This window comes from Coenobita brevimanus, chromosome 94 (assembly GCF_032717465.1).
Source record: "Coenobita brevimanus isolate Jiangsu-jjx chromosome 94, ASM3271746v2, whole genome shotgun sequence".
Classification (NCBI taxonomy): domain Eukaryota; kingdom Metazoa; phylum Arthropoda; class Malacostraca; order Decapoda; family Coenobitidae; genus Coenobita; species Coenobita brevimanus.
The window spans coordinates 13,078,805-13,089,507 of NC_137047.1; the positions used below are offsets into that span (position 1 = coordinate 13,078,805).

At 43.3% G+C, this 10,703-nt stretch overlaps 1 pseudogene; it reads right to left on the reverse strand.

The window, feature by feature from the left end:
* Positions 1-737: 737 nt before the first annotated feature.
* LOC145413040 (5S ribosomal RNA) lies at positions 738-856 on the reverse strand (annotated as a pseudogene).
* Between the last annotated feature and the right edge of the window lie 9,847 nt (positions 857-10,703).

The following is a 10,703-nucleotide window of genomic DNA, read 5'->3' on the forward strand; positions in this document are numbered from 1 at the left end:
TGCAAGACAGCAATTACGTTAGTGAATTTCTGCCACTTAATTAATACATATCATGCACCTGGAATTAAATGTTTGTTTTCCAAACAGTAAATATTGCATGTTTTTCTAAGTAAGAGACACTTTCATAAACACTCAAACCCACTCAAAATAACCCTTTCACTTACCTTGTGTTATCTCATGTGTTTTTTGCCTCCTGTATTTTCATTATGGCCCCCTTTACATGCCTCCATCCTGTGAAATGCTCCCCCAACCATGGACTTCATTTCTCATTTTCAACTTTCCTTGCCATTATTTACTTCTGTTGACTGTATAGAGTGAACATCAAGAAGTATTACATGACTGGTTTAAATATCTTCTCAACAGTAAAAAAATATCTTCTCAACAGTAAAATCCCCTTAGTATGATAAATGAGCTACTGTAGTTGCTGACTTACTGGTAATCTCATTGCATAACCCATAAACAGCTACATACTGGAAATCAAGTGTACCCCATTAAAAAAAAAAAATGTTTCACTTATTTGTTTTCTTGTTTTGCCAGTTGATAGAGGATGTGATAAAGTATATGTCTCTCGTTTTTCAGGTTGATATATACCATAGTTTCGTCACTACATTTTTTTTTCATTCATTCATTCATTGCCAGATGCCATGTATCCCAAATGGGGTGGCCAAGGGCTTAGAGTTAATTGTTTTACAGGGAGGGGCACTAATCCTCCACCAACCCCACTTGACATGTAGGGATGCCAGCAGCATCTGGTGTTCCCAGGCGGTCACCCATCCAAGTACTAACCAGACCCAACATTGCTTAACTTCGCTGATCGGACGGAAAGCGGTGTACTCAGTAATTTTGAACCAGTGAAAAATATGCATATCTTATGTACAATACATATACAGTGAGTGCTCACATAATGTGCGAATATTGTACCCAGAAGCTCCCACTCTAATAGAAGTCTGCGTTATAGGACCATATTTTTATGTGTTAGAGGGTTTCATGGTACCCAAGTTCACCTTTGGAGGCAATTCCCCCCCCCCCCTCCGGGACATTTATCTACCTAATAAAGACTTCATTACATACAAACACTGAAGGATTCATCATCTTGAATGGAAAAGGTTGTGGGGCTTGATGGGGAGAGGTGGAGTGGGGTTCCATGGCCATAAAAAAAAGAGAGCAAAGGTCACACATGGCATGTGTGCAGCCAGAGCAAGGGGAGAGGGTATGCTTGGCTGGGGCAGGAATGCTCAGTGGGCCATGATGACACCCTGCACAGACATGTAATAGCAATACATCATAGGCTGTGACAACCCACACTATGACTATTACTGGTCGCATTGTGTCTGTTCCCACCGCGTTATGAACCTAGTTTGCCTCGTTAGACTGTTTAAACTACAATTTGGGGCCTCTAGCTTCGTTATATCTATCATCGCTGAGTGATATGGTGTTAAAAAAAAATGGCCAGCTTCCTCCACCTGAGGAATGTCTATCATTTTCGTGTTGTGACTACATTTGGTCATAAAATTTGCCTCTTGTGTTTTGTAAGTTTCACTCTATAGGACTGCATGTTATGTAATCGCTGACTATATATATATATATATACACAGTACATCCCACCATCTACTCACTCAATGTGGTGCTGCTCTCAGGTGTCTGCCCTTTCCTCTCCTCATTCCTTATTTACTTCCTTCCTCTTCTGTCTTTCTTTACTTCATTCTTTCCTCATCCTTCTGCCTATGGGTGACTGTACACTGAGTGACAAGCCAAATGGTTTCCAGTACACCAGGTAACCATTTACTACGCTGGGTGGTAACCTGATAACCAGATTATGGTGCCTGGTGGTTTAGTGGGTAATTACGGCTCTCCAATTGGATTGAGCCGGTGAAGGTTAATATCAAAGGTGAGGTTGGGGTATATTGTTCACGTTATGCCACACAAGGATGAGTGAGGCTGCTCACTCTCATCTTTAATGTCAGGACCAACTTGCCTAGCCCCAGGCTTTTGTGCTCCTCATGTGGCAACATAGGATTGGATGATGGATGGATATATATATATATATATATATATATATATATATATATATATCTTTCATCTCATCTCATCTCATCAGCCGTTTGTGTGTCCACTGCAGGACCAGCTTATCCTGACCGAAGTGGGGACGACACAGCCAATGTATCTCTACCAAGTGGCTTAGGCTGTCTGGTAGAGATTGTATGTAGGGTAAGAAGTGCTTGTAAGTGTAATTGTAGTGTTGGAGTGGCTTTGGATGTGTGTGTAGTCTGTGAACCAAGTGTAATCGGCCCGTGCAAGCATACTTTATAGTACGCAACACTGGTTCAACCACAGCACCCTTTATGTCCACCAATGCAGTACGTGGCCTGAAGAACGCTCCCAAAGTTTATTACCCTGGCGGGGCGCGAACCCTCGTTCTTGAGCATACGAAAACACACTTTACCACTGTACCACCAAGGCTCCATGTATATATATATATATATATATATATGTATATATATTCTGTACATATATATATATATATATATATATACATACTGTATATATATAGTCATCCCTTAACCCCTAAAGTCCTAATTGCATCAACTGATGTGATTTGAGTTTTATACCAAAATGCCTAATTGCATCAATTAAGCAGGGCCTATAAAAAACTGCAGAGTGTTTCCTCCGCCCCGATTATGACGTACATGGCTTCAGGCTAATGAGAACTTACCCCTGAGTGGTTTGAGGGGGGATCAGACCAATCTGGGTGGTGGGGCAGCACCCCCCCTCTGGGCCACCTCCATGCTCACTCTCATCTTAAATGTCAGGACCAACTTGCCTAGCCCCGGGCTCTTGTGCTCCTCATGTGGCAACATAGGATTGGATGATGGATGGATGTATATATATATATATATATATATATATATATATATATATCTTTCATCTCATCTTATCTCATCAGCCGTTTGTGTGTCCACTGCAGGACCGGCCTATCCCGACCGAAGTGGGGACAACACAGCCAATGTATCTCTACCAAGTGGCTTAGGCTGTCTGGTAGAGATTGTATGTAGGGTAAGAAGTGCTTGTAAGTGTAATTGTAGTGTTGGAGTGGCTTTGGATGTGTGTGTAGTCTGTGAACCAAGTGTAATCGGCCCGTGCAAGCATACTTTATAGTACGCAACACTGGTTCAACCACTGCACCCTTTATGTCCACCAATGCAGTACGTGGCCTGAAGAACGCTCCCAAAGTTTATTATCCTGGCGGGGCGCGAACCCTCGTTCTTGAGCATACGAAAACACACTTTACCACTGTACCACCAAGGCTCCATGTGTGCGTATATATATATATATATGTATATATATATATACATACTGTATATATATAGTCATCCCTTAACCCCTAAAGTCCTAATTGCATCCATTGATGTGATTTGAGTTTTATACCAAAATGCCTAATTGCATCAATTAAGCGGGGCCTATAAAAACCTGCAGAGTGTTTCCTCTGCCCCGATTATGATGTACATGGCTTCAGGCTAATGAGAACTTACCCCTGAGTGGTTTGAGGGGGGATCAGACCAATCTGGGTGGTGGGGGGGCACCCCCCCTCTGGGCCACCTCCATGCCACCCTCTACCCCACTACCTCACTCCCTCCCTGTCCCCCATCACCCTCTCACCCCTCCACGCACCTGCAACAACACACATACGCCTGCATCTCTCTTCCCACCACCACCTGTGTCCCATCCCACCCTGCTAGCCTTGTGTCCCCCCTGAACCCTACCCCATCCCTCCCTCCTTGTCCCTCACTACCCTCCCACCCCCTACAGACCCCTGAGAGGTATCAGGCAGCCAAGATGTTACAGAACACACTGAAGTGCTTTCTTTAATGTGAAAAGTTGGTTATTTTTCCAACCCCTGTACTTATTGGCCTATTCCCCACAGCCTACAGTGCTTTATCTCCCCACAGCCCAGTAATCTCCCCACACCTACGTTTTTTTTTTTTTTTTTTTTTTTTTTCCTTAATGTGTCCGACTCTGGGCACAGGCTTCACAGCCTGCACTCAAGGCCCAGCAGTCCTCCTACATACATACACCTCTACATGTCACCACTTTGGCGCTAACACCCACCATCCATATTGAATACATGCTAGGGCTGTCTCATACAGGACTGGTGTATTGGTATTTGCGGGGCTATTTTTACGACATGTCGGCGGGTCTTCTGGTAGATCGGTAAAGTCTGATTTTTATGAAATTCAAGTCCTCAAACTGTTCCCTGACCCAGTTGGGATTTGAACCTGGGTCCGGTAGGACTGCAGGCCACCTCTATCGATTGAGCCACTGCCTTCCCCTGTTTTTATGGTTGGTGTGACAAAACACTTTGAAATAACCTGTTTCAACAAGAAAAATGTGTAGTTTAACAAAATTTTCACGTTCCAGAGTGTTTTTGAGGGGTACCGTAACTATTGTAAACTTTTTAAAACTCTGACACACAATTGTGCGGTAACCATTTGGCCTACGGGGATGCGGATTGTGTTGTCAGGTGTGTAAGTTCTTCCTCTTTAGCCAGAACACAATCAATGTGCCCTTGGTGAAAGTCGGCAAAACACCCCCGAATTGCGGTTGTCGGAGGTACCCTGCCTGAAATAATTCGTCTCTAGGGGTTAACATCTGCAGGGGTTAGGTAACAGAGACACCCGCAAATGTTAAAAATCCGCAGATATCTGCTGCCCCCCCTTAAAAACACCTCTGGACCCCCCATTTCCATATATAACTAAAGAAAAACCCTATGTTCATCTTTACAACCACTTTATAAAAGACAAGAACATTAAACCAGTGTACTTTAATACAAGAACACTAAAAGTTAAAAATAATGAAAAGTGTACTCCTGCATGGCCTCTTCTGACTACTGTGCTCATCCCAGTTCCCTCCAAAAGGAAAAGTGTACAGTATATTTCATGTACTGGATAATGCCATTACTGTACTAAAACAGCCATGAACAGTGCCAGAGATAACGTTACAGTGTCAGCAGAGTTCAACAAGATATATTTTTTTTTTTCTGTAGCCATCTGCAGATGTTCAAAACAGTGTATGTGAAAACTGCGGATGTTAAGGGATGACTATAATATTCATTCATTCATCATTTGATTAAGTGTTGCCCCATATATATATATATATATATATATATATATATATACAGTGGGCTCACACAGTGCGCAAGAGATTGGGCGGTGCACGAGCTCGCGCACTGGGAATTCGCGTACTAGGAATACATAATCTTATGGGAATAATTACATATGGGCGGTACCCCCTCATACCTGGACATTTTTTGGCCCTTGGAGACATAATAAAGGTCATATGTTTCAGACATTGTACTAAAGCTATAGCTACAATAACAAAAATATGGGTAGTCATCTTAACAACAGTAGACAACAGGCCTGATGACCTTAAATAGCAGGGGTCCCGAGGCGCGGCAACACTTACAGCGCTGCACTCCGCACCGCACCAACACTTCCTTCCGCAGATTCCTCTCGATCACCTTCCCCAGGAGCATCAAAGTCACTCACTTCGGCCATAAACCCTTCAAAGTCCAATGCTGACACTTCTGACATTGCATCCTCTTCATCCTCAACAGGAACAGGAGCAGACGATGTCGATGGTTCTGCTATTTCACCAACTTGAGCCCGCTGTGTGTAGCTTGTTATGAGCGTCTGTCTTCTCCTGTTTACTTCTTCCCTGTGCCTGTCTGTGTAGAAACGGAAGAGTTTGTCGATACCAACCAGAAGTTCCTCCATTCTTAGGTTGCTCACTTCCTGTTCCTTCACCTCTTCCTTGAGCTTATCCACGGCAGCAAGGATCTTGCTAATGTTTGACATACCCAGCTCAGTCCTGCCTTCCATCACGCTAGGCTGCTCAACTTGACTCTGTCTGGCGCATCAACATGACGACACGTGACGCGCTCTGTGAGGGGTGGTCGCGCACTAGTAGAAAATGGCATTTTTGAGCCACTCCTTACCTCTGCCTCGCGTTCTGTGCGGTAAATTCGCGCATTAAAGGGTTTTTGGTTATGATTTTTGGTCACTCGTGCACAAGGCGAATCGCGCACTACGGTGACGCGCACTGTGCGAGCCCACTGTATATACAGTAATCCCTCCATTATCCGATGTAATATAGAGCCAAAGGCATGTCCGGAAAGTGGTCCCGTCCGGATAGTGGGCCCCAGCCTCCTGGACTTGTACTTATGGACCCTAACTCAGTAAAACACCTATATAACTCCCTCTGGACATGCAGAGCACCTATTTAAGACCCAAATCACACCAATAAGGGGCATAAAAGACTTAAATAAATGCAAAAGAACCATAAAATGAGGTTTTAGGGGTGAGTTTATACAATATTAAACATTCTGGGTACTTACAACAAGTCCCTGGCTCCTGGACTGGTAGTTATGGACCCTAACCTAGCCTAACTCAGCAAAACACCTCCCTACTACACATGCATAGCACCTAAGACCTTATTCACACCAATAAGGGACATAAAAGAGTGAAATGAGATGTTAGAGGTAAGTACAGTATGGAAACTACAGTACAATATGAAACGTTCTGGGTACTTACAGCAAGTTCCTGGCCATCTCGATGAATAACCCACCTCCTCTCAGACTCTGACAGTAAGAAGGAGTTTCTGAAGCACTTGCAGTACACTGTACATGAAGTCTTGCACTGAACTTAGTCATTTGCACACAGAATTCCATTCTCTTAACACTGCGCACTCTAGTTTTGCGCTCCATTGTACCTTAATGAAATAGGTGTTGCACTCTGCACTTGAAGTCTTTGCACTCATAAATCCATTTTCTAAACATAACACACTCTAGTTAATTTACGCTTCATTGAAAGTCTATTAAATCTTTGTCTTTTCACCCAGAATTCTAATTTCTTAACACTATCCACTGTTTTTTTTCACTGCACAACACTGTAAATTCCCGTGTGGTCTAGTGGAGAAGTTCTAAGCATTTAATCACTGTCAGAGTCTGAGAGTAGCTGTTGCAGGTGACCTAGGGGTGCGTCGCTGGGTCGTGGTGATGGAGTACCCACTTCAGACGACTCTGAAGAGAGGCACAAACTCACGTCGAGTGGTGGCTCCACCGTGCCTGATGTGCTGGGCTGTGGCTCGGAGGATGAAGGCCTGTCTTGGGGAGGCAATGGAGTGGAGCCAGGACTGGGCACAGCGGGGATCATGGGTCTGAAAAAGCTGTCAGTGGTTGACTGACGCAAGGAATGATGATTTTGACGATTAGTGATGCGCTGCCTGAAAGCGCGCACTTCCTCCACAAGTCCCAAGGGCCCCATCTCCCTGTCACAGTCCGGGTGCTCCAGGTGGTCCAGAACGAACTCTACGTGTTCCCGTAGTGCGCTCAGCTTGGAGATGGCTGGAGTAGTATCACGCTGAGAGGAGTCCGCATCATCGATGCCGTCCTCGTCAGAATCTTCAAGCTGGGTACTGACACCTGCACCTGAAGATGCGATCTTGATATCAGACATGGTCTGATACCCAGGATCGCCCTTGTTGTCATCCAACCAGTCACGCTTTTCGTCCACATCAACTTCATCCCCATGCGCACATAGACGTGCATGGAAGTCAACCATGTCAAAACCTAGGAAATCGTGCTCCACATCAGTTCCGAGAAGCAGACGAGACCAACCATTTTCTAGAGTCTTGACAGAGACTTCCTTCCATGCACTGGCCCAGTTGTAGATGGCAGACTTGATGTTGTAGCAGCGTAGGTTTTCCAAAGTCCGCTGGCCTCATGTGTCCCGTCTCTCCCTGCACTCGTGATTCATCAGACTTCACTAGTTGGATGTTCTGCCAAAACCTTGCGAAACGTGAAACGTCGAAGTGTGAAGTTAAGAATCAGTGGGAGAAATAGAGGAGCGTTCTGGTGGGACATGTACCTTCCCCATCAGAAAGTAGTGTAACACCAAACTGGCCCTACCCAAAATTAAATGAGGAGTGTTTACTAGTGCTAAAACAACATAACACAATAAACATGTGCCTGAAAAGACATTAAAACTGTTATAAAGAGCTGCAACACCAAAAATCCGCTGAAAACTGGCGATGTTTCTGGCCAACCCTGTATGCCCGCTTCTCCTTAGGTCACTATGATGGCCCTGCACCATCCCCCTCAGCTTGTTGCTCCGCGTACTGTATCTCACTGGTGCACTGAATCTCAAACGTCGAAGCGCGGTTGTCCAGGTGTGGGTCAGGAAGCCATGAGCCGTGAGGCCAGCACAGCACAAAAAAAAGCAATGGGGTGTGGGTCTGTAGTACCACCACTGTATCGGTAGAGGGCAGGGTGGTCGCAAGATGGCTGCCAACAAATAAGCATCAGTACACATCGTCTGCTGAGTGTCGGCTGGCGACTGGGAGCATTGAAGTGCGGGGAAATTTGCCAAGTGTGAAACAACTCGGAAACTTTTTTCTAACACGAAAAATGAGGCGTCAAAGTGAAAAGCGTCAAAGTACAAGGAAATACTGTACATGTATATACTCTGGTTTACGATGCAATTAGTTAGGTAAAAACTCATCTCTAGGCAGGGTATCGTATATCAGGGTAGATTTAATATGTAAAGTAATGGGATGCATTTTTCAGCCATGGGTTTCCCCCCCAACCAAGTCCAAAACTCACCTAAATGAGCCAAAAAACAAATTTAAAGCCAATCTATATGGCCTAACAGCTGTAACAAAAGCTAACCTAAGCCTAAGACCTGTAAATAACTCACTAAAACCAACAAGTAAAATCTGAAAATTGTCAAATGTAAGTCTGGGAAAATTCAAGCTTAGTAAACTGTACCCCAGAATGACAATGTTCACCCCACCTATGGCTAAAACATATTAATCTAAGTCTAAAAACAGTTTATAAATCAACCTAAACACACAATTTAAGTCTAAAGTATCATCAAAATTGGTAAAAAAACAAAATCCCATCATTAAACCTGGCTTAGGTATTTCTACCCCCATCTTTAAGCCAGGGTATTGCATCTAGGAGTGTTGTTTATCGAAGAATGCTGTACCTGTATATATACAGTATATATATATATGTATATATATAAATATATATATACTGTATATGCATACATACATTTATTAAAAATCAGTTTTAGGGGTATAATATTGAAGAGAACATGCTGCAGCATGAATGTTCAAATTTTCAGTTCGATATCTACCACAATTTAGCTCTAAAGAGCTTGGATATTCTGAAGGTAGCACATGGCAAAAATGCACCAACGAGGAATATTCATCATAAATAAATGTATGAGTATGACATACAGAGTGCAGGCATAAATATCTATATTTTGGAACACAAAAACAGCCTAGTATCTGCCTGGGTGTTGCCGCGATGAATTTTTAAAGTTTGGTGGGCTGGACCTTGACCATCCATCGTACCAACAGTGACTATTAAGGCATGGTTGCTGCCTTGGGTAGGCTGTGAGCAGATGAAAAGGCTCCAGATGCCTCCATATGATATATATCAATCCATCAACAATCCTTCCCAAAACAGTATGTGTCAAAAAAAAAAAAAAAATCTGGACCTGTATGTTATAGTGCATTTTGGAATGGATTGCTGCAGTGGCGGTTTACAGATTAAAGTATGAATTCTGATTTTTTTTTTTTTTCTAATCAAGTTAATGTAAAGTACATTAGAGTAAATTACAAAAGATTGAATGGTACTGCATTAATGTTGTACTTCAGAATTTTTTTAGAGTATACGTATTAGCCAAATTTTTTCAGTACTCATTAATGGGTCCTCGGTGATCAGAACTAAACAAAGAGTTAGTGTGTAGTTATTAATATTGATTTATTTATGCCAGCTTGTGATGCACTCAGTTATAGGGGGCAGGAGTATATGTGGGAAGTCAGAAATCTGGTTTTGTCAGTAGTCTTTAATTCTTCAGGGAGAGCTCTGGCAGTTGGGTTAATAGAGCATGCAGCAAACCAATTAATCTGACCTGGATTCAATCTCACCCAGGGGTGGACATTTAAGATGGCATAGTAATATGCCCTTTCATATGTTTTCACATACCATCCACTCAATGTAGTGTTGCTGTCTGCTCTTTCCTCTCTTCCTTCCTTCCTCATCTGTATTTTCCTTCATTCTTTCCTCTTCCTTTTGTCTGCAGGTGGCTCTACACAGAGTGACAAGACAAATGGTTTCCTGTACACTAAGAAAGCATTTACTGCACTGGCTGGTAACCATGTAACCAAATTATGCTGCCTGGTGGTTTAGTGGGTAATTAAGGCATTCCAGCCAGATTTAGGGTTTGGTTTATTGCTCATGTAATGCCACTCAGGGATGATTGAGGCTGGTCACTCTCACCTTAAATGTCAGGACCGACTTGCCTAGCCCCGGGCTCCTATGCTCCTCATGAGGCAAAACAGGATTTGATGATGAATGTAATGAATACACAATCAAGGTTTTCTCAACGACATATACAGACCCTTTCACTCACAGCAGTCATTGCAATGCAGTTTCAGCCTGCGGAAACAAATTAGTTCTTCAGCAAAAAATTGGTGTAATATGAACCAGCAGATCAATTGTCCCTCAGGACCCCAAAAAACAACGCTTGAATGTATATGGGAGTGATACCCTCTCATGTCAAGCCTGTGCGGGCTGGCCACTGTAATATGTACTTATCTTACGGTATTTCAAGGCTTTGCTCCCTTTTCACGCATTG